This window comes from Dermacentor variabilis, chromosome 3, assembly GCF_050947875.1.
Source record: "Dermacentor variabilis isolate Ectoservices chromosome 3, ASM5094787v1, whole genome shotgun sequence".
Taxonomy (NCBI): Eukaryota; Metazoa; Arthropoda; class Arachnida; order Ixodida; family Ixodidae; genus Dermacentor; species Dermacentor variabilis.
In genome coordinates, this window is record NC_134570.1 from 132133026 (window position 1) to 132150416 (window position 17391).

General features: G+C 47.0%; 1 pseudogene; it reads right to left on the bottom strand.

Moving 5' to 3' along the window:
- Positions 1–1543: 1543 nt before the first annotated feature.
- Positions 1544–15169, bottom strand: LOC142573822 (uncharacterized; annotated as a pseudogene).
- Between the last annotated feature and the right edge of the window lie 2222 nt (positions 15170–17391).

A 17391-nucleotide genomic window follows, 5' to 3' on the forward strand; every position in this document is an offset into this window, starting at 1 on the left:
CTGTTCGTATGCTGAGGACAACATCATGGGTTCAAGTGCTGGCTGCGGTAGTTACATTTCGATGGGAGTTGAGATGTTGGTGCAGGTTAAGGTAACTCTGGTAGCAAATTCGAAGCTTCAACATTTACTGTAGCACAGATGTAGGCTGGTGGTGGGAGCCTGCATCGTAAATTATTAGGGTGATTTTCTTTGTGTTAGATATGTTACATGTACAAAATCGTACTACTAGCAGCATTCGGTACTGCTTGTTTGCATTTTGGTATCAAACCACCGCTGTAATGTTTTAAATGGAAACTCACCAGGACATTTATCGAAAGATGTCCTTTCTTGTTGCGGTACATCTCGGCTTAGTCACAACCGGGGCTCTTAATTGGCACGTGGGTGCAGTCAGTGCATGCACTGGTACTGGGAAGCTTGCCAATCCTGTAAAGTTCTTGCATTACACCACCCACTTAAGAAGCAGCACGCAATTTCATGAGCACAGAAAACAGGCTTTTGCTGATCACGGTAGGCATGCGCTTGATGACCCATGACACCGTCAGCTGTGAAACAGTCACGAGGTCTCCAGTCATAATTTGAAAGGTGCCGGCTCCATATATAGAGAGAGAGAAATTTATTTCATTCCGGCCCCCTGTCAGGTGCTACTGGGCGTTAGGGTGGGGGTGAGAGGCTGCTGGAAACGGGGGCAAAGCTGCAACGTTGGTGGCGTAGACTCTTGATCTTTCCTGTAGGCAACTGTTCAAGTGGCCTTGTCGGCGGCTTCTTTTTTTGGGCAGGTGGGGTCTCTGGAGCTGTGCGCACCTTCACAATTTAAGCATTTCATGTCGCAGTCATGGGGTGTGTATTTAGGGTCAGTTCCCGGGGTGAATTGGGTGCCGCATCCTTCACATGCAATGTAGTCTTGTGCTGTGGGGCAGACGTCTGTTCGGTGTCCTATGATGTGGCATAATGCGCACTGTACCGCGTTGGGCCTGTAGGGAGCCACCGATGTGACTTCCCGTCCCACTAGTGCGACGCTCGGGAGCTTTGGGCCTCTTACTGTGATCAGGACGCATTCACTCTTGCCGAGGCGCCGTGATCTGAGAAGTTTGGCGTCCCTGAAGGTGATGTATGCGCTAATCTTGTCATCCGGGATTTCTACTGGTATTTCTCGAACTACTCCGCGAGCAATTCCTGGCTCGCTGGCTTTGTAAGCTGTGGCTTGGTGTTCGGTGCCGTTGTGAACGACTGTGTGCAAAGCGAGAATTTTCTGCAGTGTTGATTCTCGCTTCATGGAAGCGATTATGAAGTTCTGGGTGTGCCTGATGTGGGGATGTCAAGGTCCTTGGTGTCTGATGCAGTCAGTGCGGCGGCCGTGACTATATCGTCTGTGAGGTGGAATGCCGATGCGGTAGCTAGGTTGATGCGGTTTCTGAGACGGAGGACAACGTTCTGTGTTTCTTGCATGCGTCTGATTGAAGTGACCACCATGAATGCAGTTCCGGATTCTTTGGTGTCGCCCGCAGGCTCGTCTGTGTCCATCCTGTGCACTGACTGGCCGGGCCTACTGAGCCGTGGTGTCGTTTGACTTAGCTGCTATTTCGAACGCAGTGATCAGCAATGTGGCCTCGTTGGTTAGAGTATGGTGCAGATAGTCGTAGTACTCACTCAGCTGATGCTTAACTTCCGATGAAAATGCACGGAGCTGGGGAGCCGGGGTCTCGAGGCCAGCAGTGCCGCTCGCGGTGCCTCGGGGGCCCCCGGCTGGGGGCTGCGGTTCGAGCCGAATTACGTGCCGTGGAGCAGCGGTTAAGCATGTCTGACCTTGACGAGCGTGCGTGGTGTTCCCGGCTCCATAGAGATGCACTGTGATGAGCAGCTGCAGAAGTAGCGCAGTGAACCCACGTCCATCAGTGTACTCCCGCAGAGGCAGCATAGCGAGCAACTGCTGCACGCCAACTTTTTGTGTAATAAAAGTGGAACGAAAACTCGTACAGCTGCATGGTATTTAAGCGATCCCTGAGCATTCACTGCATCGGTGATGCATATGCAAAGGCTGTCCTACTCTAAGGCTGCCCCGATGAGTAGCCCCGTAGCATTTTTATCGGCTCTGTGCTGAAGCCACCCATTGACACAAGCGAAGTCTGATGTGTGCGAGACCGTATAAAACATCCACTGGTTGATTTGGTTTCTCTGTGCGTGCAGAGCTAGCATTCTGTCTGGTAGGTCTATTGCTCCCACTTTGTCATTGTAGTTTGATTTATTGCGGTGGGGCGGTGGACATCAACATGGTTCTTTTCTTTTTTGCACCATCTTTTGCAGGCGTGCTCCAGATAGGCTTCAGAGGCAGTTGAAAGCATGAGAATAGGCTTTTTGCCAAGCTGTATTGTGCACGCCACCTATTAATACTTCAGGTATACCCCTAGATTGCTTCACAAAATCCTCGTCATGCATCCAGTGAATTTCCTTTAGAACACTATTCTTCATCAGCATGCCAGTAGAAAGGATGTTTTTCTTGATTAGTTCATTCATTAAAGAGCTGGATGGAAACCAGCCTTCAATGTACAGCGTTCAACACTGGAACAGTCTCCACTAGCATTTCAACTGAGTTGCCAGACGCACCAAGGCTGTAGTCGGGAAAGGTGCCGTAGCACTTGTAGTGCTTGAAATCATAAATCACTCCGTCCTTGCTGGCTAGAACAAAGTTATTCAGCCCCACTGGATGTGGTTCAGTTGGAGTGTACTGCTTCACAGGGCAGCAGGCAGAAATTATTTCCTTGGCACAAAAGCAGTTTGGTCTTTTGAGGGACAAGCAACCCTCCAGCACTAATCGACAAAGGGGGCAACCTCTGGTAGCCTTTAAGATCTTTGTCATTGTCAGTGGATGTCACCTTCAGTTTGGCAGCATAGGTTGCATCCAATCTGGAAGAAGTGATCTCTTGGCATTGTATCCTCTACTGCACTCACAGCCATTTCCTTATTCCAGAAAAACATAGTTCTTGGATAGCCTATTATTCCCATGCACATCGAAGAGTAAAAAATGGTTTTACTTCCTATTTCGTACAATTCTCTGCTCCTTGTGGATTCGGTGGGTTGTTTTCTTAGCCATTTTTTTCAAGCATATCATCTTTTACATACTCCTGGTGAGTGATAAAAAACTGCACCTCTTTAAAAAAAAAGAATAAAGCCAGTTTCTGGATCTGGCTCAGCATTCTGTAGCTGAACTCGCTGTTCTTCACAATTATGTCGCTGTGAAGTCTGAGCAGTTTGTTCTTCGTTGTCACTGTTTGATGACGTACCAGTATACTCCTCAGTATAGTAGTCATATGTATCATTAGCTAGTCAGGTATGTCGGAATTATCACAATCACTCCTCAGCCTTGCTAATGGAGAGGCCTGAAATAAACAAATTTGTTTCAATTTCTAGGCTGTGTATGTTTACTAAAACCATTTTATTATGCAGACCCAATCAAGAACTGACAGGACTGAGACCTCCTGTCCCAATAAACTCCATCTGCACAGCATCTTGCAGCCTCATAGGCACGTGCCTCATTTTTTCTGCCACAAAGGAGGCAAGTATTCATGTTCGATAGACTTCTCGAGAATCCAACTGAGGCTTCGAATTTGATCATCCTATTTTTCTTTCCTGGTTTCTTTTTTTCGGCAACTGCGGCTCTGACGCTTCTCCGCGCAACTCAGCAAAACTTGAAGTCTATGTTGGGTCAGACGTGCTGGGCTCATCATCTACCAAGAGGTCACCTTTGCAATATATCTCAAAATATCTGCAGCACTGTTTTGTTGCTGTGGTCATTTTTGCACACACACTGCAATTCAGGAGCAAGCAGTGATTTTAAATTTCCAATGTCGTGCAGGGTATAACATTTCATACCTCAGGTAGGTCTACTAAGCACTGCTTTCATGTTAAAAAGCTAAGTTGTGTGGTTTTTAAACGTTCCGGGCATAAGACACTAAATATGTTTGTCCATCTGTTTTTGATTTCTGTGAATAATGTTCTAGTTCATATTTAGTTTGTTTACATGCACATACATTTTAGGCATATAACTTTAATAGTAATGTTGGCATGGGGCCGCAGAAACGTATCACAAAGGCTTTCCTGATAATTTTGTGGCAATTAAAAGTGGCCTCTTTTTAGAGCACTGTGTGTGGTGTATAACTTCCCATCATGAACAAATGGCCCTCCTGTGATTGTGTCCTTTAAAGGGCCTGACAAGCAATTTTCATGGTACCGATTTTTCAACCCCTTATTAGGCACGAAAAATCTACTGATGGTTTGTGCGCTGCCTTTTTCCAAATAAATAGTACCACATGTAGGAACCACAAAAAAATTTATTATTGCTTGCAAAAGAATATTGTTGGGGAAAATGGGCGGGCAACACTTGTCCCACTGATAACTTGGCGCCATGAGCAAAAGGTGGGACACACGTTGTCCCTCTGCTAACCTTGGCGGTCATCCTTTCTGTCTATGAACTTTATCCCTGCTTATGAAAAGGCTCAAAGCATGTAATGCAAAGAGGCATTTGGTGCACACAAGCTTTGTGCGTTTTCCTGTGATGTCGAGCACCATTGGCACCTTTCGCGTGTAGTGGTGGCGCACGGGTAGTGCCCTTGCCTATTGGACCGAACATCTTTTGGCACCCCTGTCATAATTGAGCAGCTGTTGCTTCTTCTCTTGTGATACACTAGGCTGCGCCGACCCTTGCGAAAGCTCCTCCCACTGATGAGTTGTCTTTCCAGCATGACCCAAAAGAACAGGTGTGCGATACTGTTTCTGTAGCGATGCTGGACGTAAGCATTGACAATCGCCGCGTCAAGGATGAAATAGAAAAGGTGACTCCACGACCTCTTTGAGTGCCTGTCTAGTGGATACGCATTTCTTTTTGGCCGAAGCGATCCACCCCTCCCATCCAGTGGTTGTAGTCGCGCACTGCTGCGGGGCACTTGATGGATTTCTTATGTCCTTTTGGTGTAGTCCTGTCGACTTGAACATCTTCACAAGGGTCATGATAGTTCGACATAATGTGTCCCGCCACTGGTAGGCGGTAAGATTCTTTTTTCTCCTCCAGACGAATTCACCACGGTCGAGCTTGTTTACTTTCAGTTCCGCTGGTAGGTCCTTTCGATTTGTGACATATGTACCGGGAGTTAAAATGTCTTTGTCACGGAGCTGTTGCAGCAAGGTGGTGGAACTGAAGAAGTCGAAAAACAGTTGATTTCCAGGAGTTACGATTCCTTCTGACAATGACAAGACATGTTCTCCAAGTGTTCTGTTGTTTGGTTGCTCCTGGTGTTTACTTTGGTAAATTTCAAACTTGCTTAGGTAAACCGTGGACGAGTCCGCAATGCACCACACCTGGTAACTGCATTTCATTTTCGGTTTCATAGGCATAATGGTTTCATAGATGACCTTCCCTTAAATCAAATCCTACTTTCGTTGACTGCAAGAGGAGATGAAGGCGTGTACTCATTACGAAAGTTTTCATTCATCTTGATGAGCAGGCGAACTTTAAGCAGTGGTCATACTTTTTTGAACCTTTCTTTGGCATCTGCACGTTGTCATACAAGGGTAAATTTTTGTGATTTGCTGAAATCTCTTGTGCGTCCTGACCGCAACAATTTCTTTCACATAGAATAGGCTATCAGAACTCCATACAGATGCACCTCGAGCATAGGATTGGCACTCTTGAATACCAGCATGCCAAAATAGGCCTTTAGTTTCTCAGCAGTGAGAGGTATCCAGCCCCATGTTCCTTCCTGGGTGGCATAAAAATTTGTATGATCAACTATGTGATTCACCCCCTTCATCGGTGAAGAAAAGCTCGAAGACATTCAATGCCGTGCTCTTCGATGATAGCTTCGCAGAAAAAGTCTGCTCAGTGTCTGTTGGTGTCACAACATCCGCTGGTGTCAACTCCCACTCATCTTCCATGTCAGAAGCATCTGCAGCAGCTGGCGAGCCTGCAGTTGAGCTGCAACGCCTTTTCTTCTGCTTGTCAGTATACACTCTTCGCATTCTTTTTTCTTACGTTTTACAGTAGGAACTGCCAGCTCAACTTCATCACTTTTGCTGTCATTTTCACTTTGAAGATCACAAGGCAGCTCTTCACAAGATTCTTCTTCACTGTCATCTTCGCTGGCACTTTCAAGGTCGGGAAGGCTGAAGCAAAGATCAAGGGCCTCTTCTGGAGTCAGATTCCTCTTCTTGCCTGCAAAAACGACCGGCAACACTTTATGCAGGCTGTTTCGTGTGCCGAGGTATGCGTGGCCGGCAGGAGGTCTTGACCCCACTTCATGCAAAGTCAGAGACGAGGAGAGCTTTCTCGTCAAAGAATTCTTTATACAGTGTTTACAAGTTGGCATGGTTAGCAGGAGAGAGCAGCAGAGCAGCTGCAAGCTGCTCAAATAACACCTCCCCGTCCCCAGATTCCCCAGACAGTCCCTAAGGACGAACAAGGTCAAGAGAGAGAGAGTCCGGGCAGCCTCAGTGGTCCCAACGCCGCTTTCAGTGGCCGGTGCCTCCGGGCACTGCGCTGCGTCGTCAGGCCAATCTGGCGGTCGGTCGGAATGGTGCGCCGGGCAAGTTCAGTGGCCCGAGGCCCGACATAGGACAAAGGGAACCAACTGCAAGGCACGGGGTCGAAACATAGTCCGCCTTGGGTGGTCGGTAAAAGGGTTGCCCCTGGGCACCGCCGCACAAAGGAGGGGGGGGGGGGGCATTGCTGTCGGCACGAGGAGGGGCCGAATAGCAGTCCGTGAGCCGGCGGCCGCTTCCGTCGTAGGCGCCGTGCAGCCGCAAGAAAACTTGAGCCGTGCACGTAGTTGTCGTGTGCCCGAAGCGGGCACCATGCGGGGACAAATGGGCTTTCCGGCTTTCAATGATGCATGAATGATCGGCCCCAGTGTATTTGAGTTTTTGTGGTGGCTTTAAAGTTGTGCGCATTATTAAAAAAAAGAGCTATTAAAGATGTCACGTTCGGCCGATTGGCCTCCTGCACTGTTCGCATCGCGACCAGATTCTGATAACATGGCATCGGTGGAAGCAAAATCAAAGTGCTGCGCATGGTATAATCGGTGGTAAGTATGAGTGTGGCGCTCCAGTGGCAAAGCAAGAAAGCAGAAGTAAACTATCGCAAGCCGGAAATTCGCGCCTCTCTCTGATAACGGTAAGCAGGCGGCCTCAATTGGGCCTATCGTCACACATTCCGCTGTTCGTGTTTCATTTGCCGCCGATAGTACGTTTCTTGCAAAGAAAGCATGTCGCAACCGTCCACATGAGCCCCGTCCACGAGCTCAGGATGTCGGCGGCACATCGAGTGAACGTTCCATTGAATGATGCGTGGCCGTTGCTCCGCTGGACCAGGGTGTCATCACACAAGTGGTGTGCTGGCGAGTCGATGGGCGTTGACTCCAGGAGCGTGCATAGTGCTGAGGCGAGTGCTGTGGCGACTAGATGGCTGGTGTCGTCCGCTGCCGTGCTGCGTGTGGCTCCTGTCGGTGGCGGGGGTTTCTCCGGTGCTGCCGACCAGAGGACTTCCTGGAACGAGCACCCTGGCTGACAGCAGGTGCCCCTGAATCCATGTCTGGAAGCACCAGGGCTCTTTGTAGGCGAAGCTTGCGTTCAGTTTCGAACACTTGTCTGATGGACACGTGGTACTTCGACCTGAAAGCTGCCTATACTTACCAAATCTTTCCTAGTAGTCTGTCTGGAACTTCCCCAGAAGTACGTAGTCAAATCCAAGGTCTTCAAGAAAATTGTTTATTATCTTAACCAAGGCTTCCGTAGTGAGACGCAAGGCACTGTGGGTCTCCCGAGTGAGAATTCCATTGTCAAACTTCAAGCTCTCCCAGAGGTCAAGCCACTGCATGATGGCTTGAAGGAACTCAACTTGTGGACACAGTTTTTCTGCAATGGGAGTCTGCAGGTCATCACGAAGCCGGCATCCTTTGCTGGGGGACTTCACATTAACACTCCTCCACCAGGTTTTGACAACCTTTAAAAATTCCGCTGTTCCAGCTGCATGCTGCAGTGCATAGCGTTGACGGCATGTTTCTAGAGCAGCGATGGTTGATAGGTTGAACACTTTCAGTGCAAGCTTCACATTTTGCCTTTCCATATTAGATGGATTGAGGGCCTTTACTGACAGTGTTGGAGCAGCCTTGTTAAGGTGGTCTTTTTCTTTTAGGTGGAGATAACAGAGTGTCTTGAACGAAGCAGGGATAATTTTGGGGTTGGAGTTCAAATTCATAAGTGAAGGAAAAAACATGCAGGTTCCATGGTTCTTTTGGTTGATCCAGTTATTCCGAATACATTTCAACAAGTGAACAGGGTCAATAACGAAAAAAAGAGGACGAGTGGGATCTGATGGGTGAGGATAGGAGCTGCTGACTTTTGATGACAATCCAGAGACATTGTTTTGGGATAAAGTTGTTATCTGTGAGGACTGCAATGATGCGAAGCCCAACCTTTTCAAGCTCATTTATGATGCTGCGGAGCACAGTGTTCAGCTGTTGGGCATTGATTTGTTCTACTGGCAAAATGTGAACAACACTTTGTTGTGATGACAGGAGGCTTTGAATCATAAAGACATGAGCTGTCTTTGCTGCATTTGAAGTGTTGCTGGCTGTGCCGACAATCGTGCCACCCTTATAATCAATATACCCCTGTAGATGGATCTCATTCATCACGAGAACCACTGACTTCTCATGATCCTTCATTGCACTCGCGAGCTTCTTCACATAAAGCAGGAAAGAAACATCCTGCTGCTCAGCTGCTGGATTTACAACATATGCATTGCATACATGCCCGATCGTGGACTCATGTGGCAATGTAAGACCTCTGCAGTTACTCAAGTACCTGTAAGCATGAGAGATGGTAAATAGAAGGCTGGAAAATACCGACAGCTCTGAAGAGTAGTGGGGTGACTAGCTTAAAAGGAGAACGACTTGTTCCTTTAGAAATGTCAAAGCATCTTGCTGCTCTTCGTATTGCATTTCTTGATTTGTTGCGTCTTCAAGAAGAGATAGCATGAGCTTCAATATGCCACCTGTCTTGTCTTCAGGTTTGCGGAAGGCAGGAATCTTATCAGAGCTCTGAACAGCATCCAACAGACCTCTGAAGCACCGAATATGATTCACAGTTTTCGGGAATGATCTCCACGCCATCAAGTTCGGTGACCTCGACATCATGAAAATACAGCTTTAGAGAGAGGTCCTCGGTGACTTTAACTGACTTTTTGATTGCTGGGGCACCATCGACAGTCAGATTGAGGAAAAGAATAAAGTCGTGCTGAGAAACAACCGTCAAGAATTTGGAACCTTCATACATGGTATGCATTTCAACAGCGCCTGAAAGTTCTCAATTTTGTTTCTGTCCTCTTCCGCCTGGTGTGTTTCAGTAGACAAGTTGATGGCATCTTGTAATGCAGCTGCCTCTCGGCACGTCCTCTTTTCATCTGGGGCCTCTCGAGCATTGTCTCGAGACGTGCTTGCATTTGGGGCAGAAAGATATGCCGGGAAGTTGGGAAGTATACTTGGAACAGCATCAGGTCGTAACCGTACGAGCTTCAGTGTCACTTCAATTACTTTGCCGGTCTTTGTATCCGTGTAACTTGGTCTATTTACCATGTCGGACGGTTTAAAGCGGCGCTCGCAGACCTGGGATAAGAAAAAAACAAAAGACAGTAAAAGCTCTAGAACCTGAAGTTCAAAAATCAGACAGGTGCATGACAGTACGAGAAATTTCTATAAATTTCGTGTTAACTGAATGTCAGCAATACTATTTTGCTACGACTTTACAGATTTACCCGGTCCAAAAGAGGAAGCACTACGGAATTACCTCGCAACATCCTGCCCGCAACGTTTTCAATACAACTGAGGGAGGCGTAACGACAGTTAAAGGAATGTTTCCTTACCACCAACCGCTTTCATGGAGTGAAGTCCGCACGGTGGATAGCTCTAATTCATTGAGATCTTCTTGCTTGGTGCGAAGGGAAGGTGAAGACACGCACACGCTCACCACCATCATAGTTTCTTTGGCACCGCAGTACGCAGCAATGCCCAGGCATTATCACAGCCTACACACTGGACATACACCTCCCAGCACCGACGTACTTCGTCGTTACCGACGACGTTACCGTACCGATGCTAACTCTGAAACAGCGTTGAGTTTCATGACACGCTGCACGAAAAAAAAAAAAGGAAACGCAAAACTGCAAACACGTGCAACTACATTCACGAAATGAAGGAACCACTGGTGTTTACCGCAGTGTGAATGCATTTTCCAGTCGAGCACTCAAAACCACGTACAAAAAACAATATTACGTTAAAAAATTAGTGGTTCAACAAAAAGTATAAATCTTTAAAAAATAACATTTTTATTTTTGCAGCAAAGCAGTAATAAAAGCATCAGAAAGTTTTCTTACATTCGAAACCTCTGCTGGTACTTCTCCGAGCACGCGTTGTTGCACTATAGAGGCTAGAAGGTTTGACTAATGTCGTGAACGCGCCAGTGAAGAGGAAATGATTTTCAATGACGGCTCACAGATGGCGCTACAGCTAGCAGGTGTGCCGTGCGCGCACTCGGCAGCAATGCCGGGCCGGGAAACGCGTATCGCTGCGCGCATCTTTCTGTAACGTCTGCGATATTCATCTGGCCAAAGCACAAAATATAATACGAGTGTCTATATGTTCTGCTTCGCATGCAACGTAGATCAGCAGTGGCATTGTCAGCAAACCACTTTCGAAGCTACTGCTTCAGGTGGACACAGACTGTTGAAGCCGCGAGCAGTTATATTTTTGCTTGTTTATGCTTTGGTTGACCCATTTTCGCAGAAAAAGGAACAAGGAAAAACTACCCAACAAGACAGCAACGAAGGGGAATGAACGAGTACAACGCGACATGCGCAGAAACAAGAAAGGCTCGTCATCCAAGAGATTGAGCGTGTCTCGTATGACGACCGAGTGAAATTACGGCCTCACGTGTGGAAGGCACCATTCGCACATGGTCGTTACAGCCCCGAATACATTAATGTAATAACTTAAATAAGGGAACAGAACACATTAATGCAATGTTCATTTACAGGAACATTTCACTGATGCAGTTTCACTGGCATCGCCCCAGTTTGAGCAGCTTTTGCTTCTCGCTATTGGACGCATTATTTTTGTTCATAGCCTTAGTAAAAAAATGCAACCTTGTCAATACATAAAACTTAATCACATACCTTGTAAGAGTGCGGGAGTGCTCGCTGCAGCTGACTTCTTGGAGTTCATGCCCTTGTAGAAAATTTAAAAACTACATCATGCTCCCAGCATGCAGCTCGTTTCTGCTGAAAAAGGCAGTGAATGCATTTTCTAGTTTAGTTATTAGCATTTCCATGTGCTTTGAAGCATACACGAAACCTCCATGGCCAGCCTGCCTCGTCAGTGAGACATTCTCATTTTTATCAGCCTGTAGGGGCAAAATAGCGAAGGCAGATGCACATGCGGGGCATGGGAATCATTTCAGTGATTTCCTGACAACGTAGCCGGCTACCTAAAAAATGAGTCGGCTGTCGCTTTTCTTTTCTACACAGCCGTTGTGGTCAGATCTGCTGTCCTGCTCTTGCAGCACTGCGCACTTTCATCCTCGATCAACCGCACCGGTGCAGTCCGGCCATGGATAGATGGATGGATGGATGCATGGATGATTGAGGCTCAACCCTTTGAATCGGGCGGTGGCGGAGAGCGCCACCTAGCCTTGGATGGTACTATATGCATGCATACCTATGCATTTACGCCTTTACTTTTGCGTTGATATTATCCACCAATCAGATAGCCTCCGTTTAGTTATTTCTACCTGTTCAAAGTCTATTTTACTTTCACTTTTTTTAAAACCCAAAGCTTTAAATAGTTCCCCGTTACATTCAACTGCAAGATGAAGTTGTTTACAAGCAAGTATCAGGTGTTCAGCCGTTTCCTCCTCCTCTCCACACGCCCCGCACAACAAATCTATCTCCTGGTATCTGGCTCAGTACGTTTTAGTTACCTACGCTTCTGTTACCTTTAGTCGTTAGATATTTTTCGTACTCTGTCAGATACTCAATGCCATTATTTATCCACACCCCAAGGTACATGTATTTATCGACTGTCTCCAGCGTGGCCTCCTGTATCTTATGCTCGCCGCAAATGTTATCATAAAAAATCATGACTGCTGATTTTTCTTTGCTAAACTTCAAGCCTAATCTGTCTCCTTCTGTACCACATATGTTCATCAATCCCTGCAGATCTTCTGCATTGTCAGCCATTAATGTAATGTCATCCGCGTACACCAGTCTTGGTAATGACTGTTCGATCAGCTTTCCTTGTTTGAAAAATTATAGGTTGAAGCCAAGTCTGCTTTGTTGTATTTTGGCCTCTAAACCTTGTAGGTACAGCATAAACATCAGAGGTGACAATGGGCACCCCTGCCTAAGCCCCCGCCGAATCATTACAGGCTTCGAAACCTGCTTTTCCCATTGTATAATCACCCGGTTACATTTATAGATATCTTTTAAGAAATTGGTAACTCCATCTTGCACTGCTAAAGTTTCCAGAATGCCCCACAAGCCCTCTTGAGGTACACTGTCATAGGCTCCCTTGATATCCAAAAAAGCCAGCCATAGGGGTCTGTGTTCCTTTTCAGATATTTCAATGCACTGTGTTAGTGAGAACAGATTGTCTTCTAGCCTTCTATGCTTCCGGAACCCATTTTGTAGCTCTCCAAGTACCCCCTCGTTCTCTACCCATGCCTGCAGTCTGTCCTTTATAATCTGCATAACCAGCCTGTAAACCACTGACGTCACTGTTATAGGCCGGTAGTTATGTCAGCTTTGTCCCCCTTTCCCTTATATATAATTCTCATCCTACTTAGCCTCCATTCGTCAGGTACTTTACCATCCATTAGCATTTTGCTCACCACCTCCCTTAATGCTTTCTTTGATTTCGGGCCCAATTTCTTAATTAACATAATTGGAAAACCATCGGGGCCTGCCGATATGCTACTTGGTACCCTCTTCTCAGCCCTTTCCCACTCTCTGTCCAAGCGAAAGCAGTGGATTGACCGGGCTATCCCTCTCCGACATACTGCATGTACCATTTCTCTGTTCTGTAAATTTTTCCCTCATCATGGTTCCTATATGCTCCATTGCCTCCTCTCCTTCTAACCGAGTACCTTGAGCTGTTACTATATACCTTGCTCTAGGCTTGTCCTATTACCCAAGGAGTTCAGATGTTGCCAGAATTTTCTAGCTGCCTGTTGTCATGTGTGTCACCATCTGCATAAGAGAGATACATTGCTGTTCAACATTATGTGGCACAGAAGCATTAGTTTCGTTGGACTTTTACAAGACTGCTGAAACGTGAAAGTCACACATTCTCGCAATAGTATGAACGTTCAAACATAGCCAAATGCAGATGCTCATTCATAAACTACTGCTAAGCTTCGACTTAGGCTGGCACAAGCAGATTGCATGCTTTCCAAGGGATTTGTCGACACAACAGCTGAAATACTGGCATTAAAGGCAAGTGAAATAGAAGTGCTATGTGTTTCTTCTGTCGATCTTGTCCACCTCACGCTATACGTACAGTCCTATTCTGCTGATAACAGGTATCTAGGCTTGTGATCCTGTGTATTTGCAGTCATTACGACAACAGTTTGGCTCAAGTGACAGCATGACTGAAGCCACATAATTGTTCATTGCTCTGCTGTGAGCTGTTCTTAGCCCTGTAATGTGCAAACAAAGTATCACAATGAATAAACGTGTAGCAACTTGATCTTTATTTCTGGCCATAGCGAGTACATTTGTACTAAAAACAGGAAAATGTTATTCCAGTTGAAACGTCACTATTTCGGTTGAACTCTCTACACCTGACGTTTTCCTGCTCCCTATCAATACCGGAACTATGGACTTCACGTTTAAGTTTCCAGCTCTTACTTAGCATTCCGAGGCTTAAAGTTTAGCATAGCATATATAACAACTCAGGCAAATCGGAAAAACGCAACACCATATGTGTGCTTAGATCCTTACTGAAGCAGGACTGGTCGCCATCAGCAGATTCCGAAGCCGCAGAGTAGGCTTGCATAGCCTTGGCTTTTCATTCTGCTGCAGCTGAAGTATGCACCGACTGGGCTGCAGCAGGCTGCATGTGCGCTGCACTTTGAGAGGCTTTTTGCTGCCTGCTGTGGCGGTCCACAGTGTGCGGCTTGTAGCCCTGAGATGTACTGGAGTAGCTGATCGAATTCGCCAACTACTTCTTCCACACCCAACCTACGCTGAAGCACACACTTTCAGGATCGAAGGTCCGGGGCAAAGCAATGGCTTTGAAGTAATGTACATAGAATATACTAACTTGCCACGGTTCTTATTGTCCTTGTGGCGAAACTGGATGAGGAGGAGGTCGAACCTCTCTCTGACGCGGCGAGCGGTACAGAGCTTGCCCGTTTTTTCCTGCACAATTTTTGCAAATTCTTGCCACCTCACTGGGTCACAGACAGGCTGAACCTCGTTGACGACTTGAAATAAGATCAAGTCGTCTGTCCGGGTAAAATGCACGCTAGAAATGGGCAAATACGGTGCGCATTTCGTGGTGGACACCATTTCGCAGTGTGAGCTATGTCTTGGCTTGAACTGTCTTGGTTCGCAAAACTCGGTGTGCATGTGACCCACGTAACACTACTTAGCGTCTCGTATGCCGCACGGAAAATGTTTACGTACAGTAAAGTGCGCGCATGCGCAGTCTTCGGCCGGTACGGTATTTCCGCGCTTTCCGTACGGTAACTTGGCGCTGCTAAAAGTCTCTATTAACGTCTGTTACGGCACCTGAGGAACTTCGATGATCATGATGAATGAAAGACTCGGTTTCATTTCTTTCAACGTGTTTTACGCACAGCTCTAACTATTTACCCTTTCAAATTTTCTGCCTTTCAGCCTCCTTACGTGTGCTGCGGTGCCGACGTGAAACACCACCATTAGTGAGACGCGTTTCTCCCTAGTGGCCCCCGCGTCGTCGGATCACCTGTTCTTCGTGCTGGGGGGAGGAGGCGGCACACGGAGAAGGGGTGCCGAGGCAGGAGGCAGGGTGTCGCCCTGCGCATGCACCGGGCTCACGCTGGTCGGCGCGTGTGCCGTGATGGTGGCTAGAGCGGGAGGTGTTGGCATCGGAGCACCCGTGAGGCAGCATTTTTTCAGGACGATGTGGCGGCGCTGCTGTCGGCTCAGTGATGCCTCCCGTACGCTGGCTATGGTCTGATGCGGTTATTTGGATCCGCTGTGAAGTGCTTTCTCGCTCCGCGGCTTCTTGGGGCACCATACGCGTATTGGAAAATCATTTTAAAGGCTAGGCTACTTTATCACTGCAGCTGGCCCAATGTACTACTAAATTTTGGTCATTTTATTGCTATGCTTTAGCTTCGCACTCAGTGCAGCACTTATGAAACTCATATTTGCACCGAACAGAGAAAGCTTCCGCAGTAGGCGGTCGTTTGTGGTTTGCCAGTGCCGGTTTTGCATTTTACCCCCTTCAGTCACGAATTAAAGCAAAGTGCGGGAAAATTATTCGACATGCTTCTTCGACAAGAGGATGTTCCCAGAATGAAAATAAAGCAAATAAAAAAAATTTTTTTCCTCCTTACTGAATTTTAGCACGCGTACACATATGTGTACATTGTGACTCAGCCAGTACAAATGAGACAAAGTTGCATTTCGAGTCTGAGGCAAAGCATTTGTTTATTTCGCATAGAAATGTCATTCAAAAAAAGGAAACTGAAAGCTTATTTGTTATGGAATGCGTAAAAGCAGTCATTTGTCGCTGAAAGACAAAGGAACACGTTGCATTTGCGGCATCGCACTCGCGTCCTTGAATTGCAGCCTTCTAGCTTGCAACGCTGAGCAAAGCTATTGCCTGTATGTGCTGGCCAGTGGTTCATTCCGTCATACCGGACGGCATTTACAGGCCGCGGCTCAGCATTGTGCACCTTCCTTGGGAACTCCTTCGCATCGTTGCTTGGGCGACCGCGTTTCCTGGCACCATTCTTGTTGCACATTATCGATGCCAAGCCCACATCATTCTGAAATGCCAACAAGTCCAGAATTTTCCTGCGTTGGAAGCAGTTGTCATTTGCATCAGCCAGGTACTCTTGCCATCCATTCACTAATGAGAATGACGTGAAATGAGAGATGACGCGTACTGGCCACTTCCTTGTTCTTTGTTTTAGTGGGTACAACGACAGCAAAAAATCCATCTTGTCAACTCCGCCCATCGATTCATTGTACTGGCTGATGATTTCAGGGCACGGTATGTTGACATGCTTCTTTGATGCCTCACTCCAACGTTTAACATTTGTAGGCTCCCCAACACCCACGAATGTCGACGCAACATTCACAATGCCATTGTCCTGCCACCTGACAACTGTGACGTCACCACTTTTGGTGACACTGGCATCCATACTGCTGTGTCCCTCTTTTTTAAGGGCCTTCTCCGACTTCAGTGGACATCCTTGCAGCCTATTGCTACGGATGGTGCCAATAGCCCAAATACCTATTTCCTTCAGTTCTTGAAGCAGTGTTATCGAAGTGAAATAGTTATCAAAATAACATTTGAAGTTACGCAGTTTTGGGAGGTGCTGAGTCAACCTCATCACAATGGAGCCACCAAGCCCTAGGTGCTTGTGCTCCACTGAGGTGCCGGTACCTTTTCCCTGGTAAAACTTGAAGTCATGCGCGACACCACTGGAGCTGCAATGAACAAACACTTTCACACCTTCGGGGTTGGGTTTGTTACAGACAAATTGCTTCGCAACGACTCTCCCTGTAAAGGGGATCATTTGCTCATCGATGCTGTTTTTTTTCAGTAGGAGGCAGTTCAAGGCATCTCTTCCTGACAGCATCAAGGAGCGGTCGCACTTTCCAAAACTTGTCAGTTCCAGTGTGATCTGGGTCTGGCTCAGTGACATGTAGTGCAGAACGGAGCCTGAAAAATCTGTTCACGCTCATTGCTCCCGACACACTTGGAATTTGCGTTGCAGGACTCCAGTACATCCTGATGCTTGGGAATTTCAGTGTCCCCATTATCAATAACATTCCAAAGAACGTTTTTATTTCTTCTGGTGTTGTTCCAAGGATGGCTCCTGAAGTCTGAAGCGCGTAGATGTTCGTGCAATGTGCAATCTCTTCAAATAGTTCTGTAAAGTACCTGAAGAAGTACTCACACGGTTCAATCACAACACTGACATCACGGCCTGCAGAATGAAATGTGGTGTCGGGCGGCTCAAATTCCGCACTGGTCCAAACAGCTTTCCTCTTTTGTCGGCCGGCGTCTTTTTGTTGCTCATCATGGTCTAGCAGAGGATCAAGACGCTCAGCTGCTCCGGAAGGACCAGCTT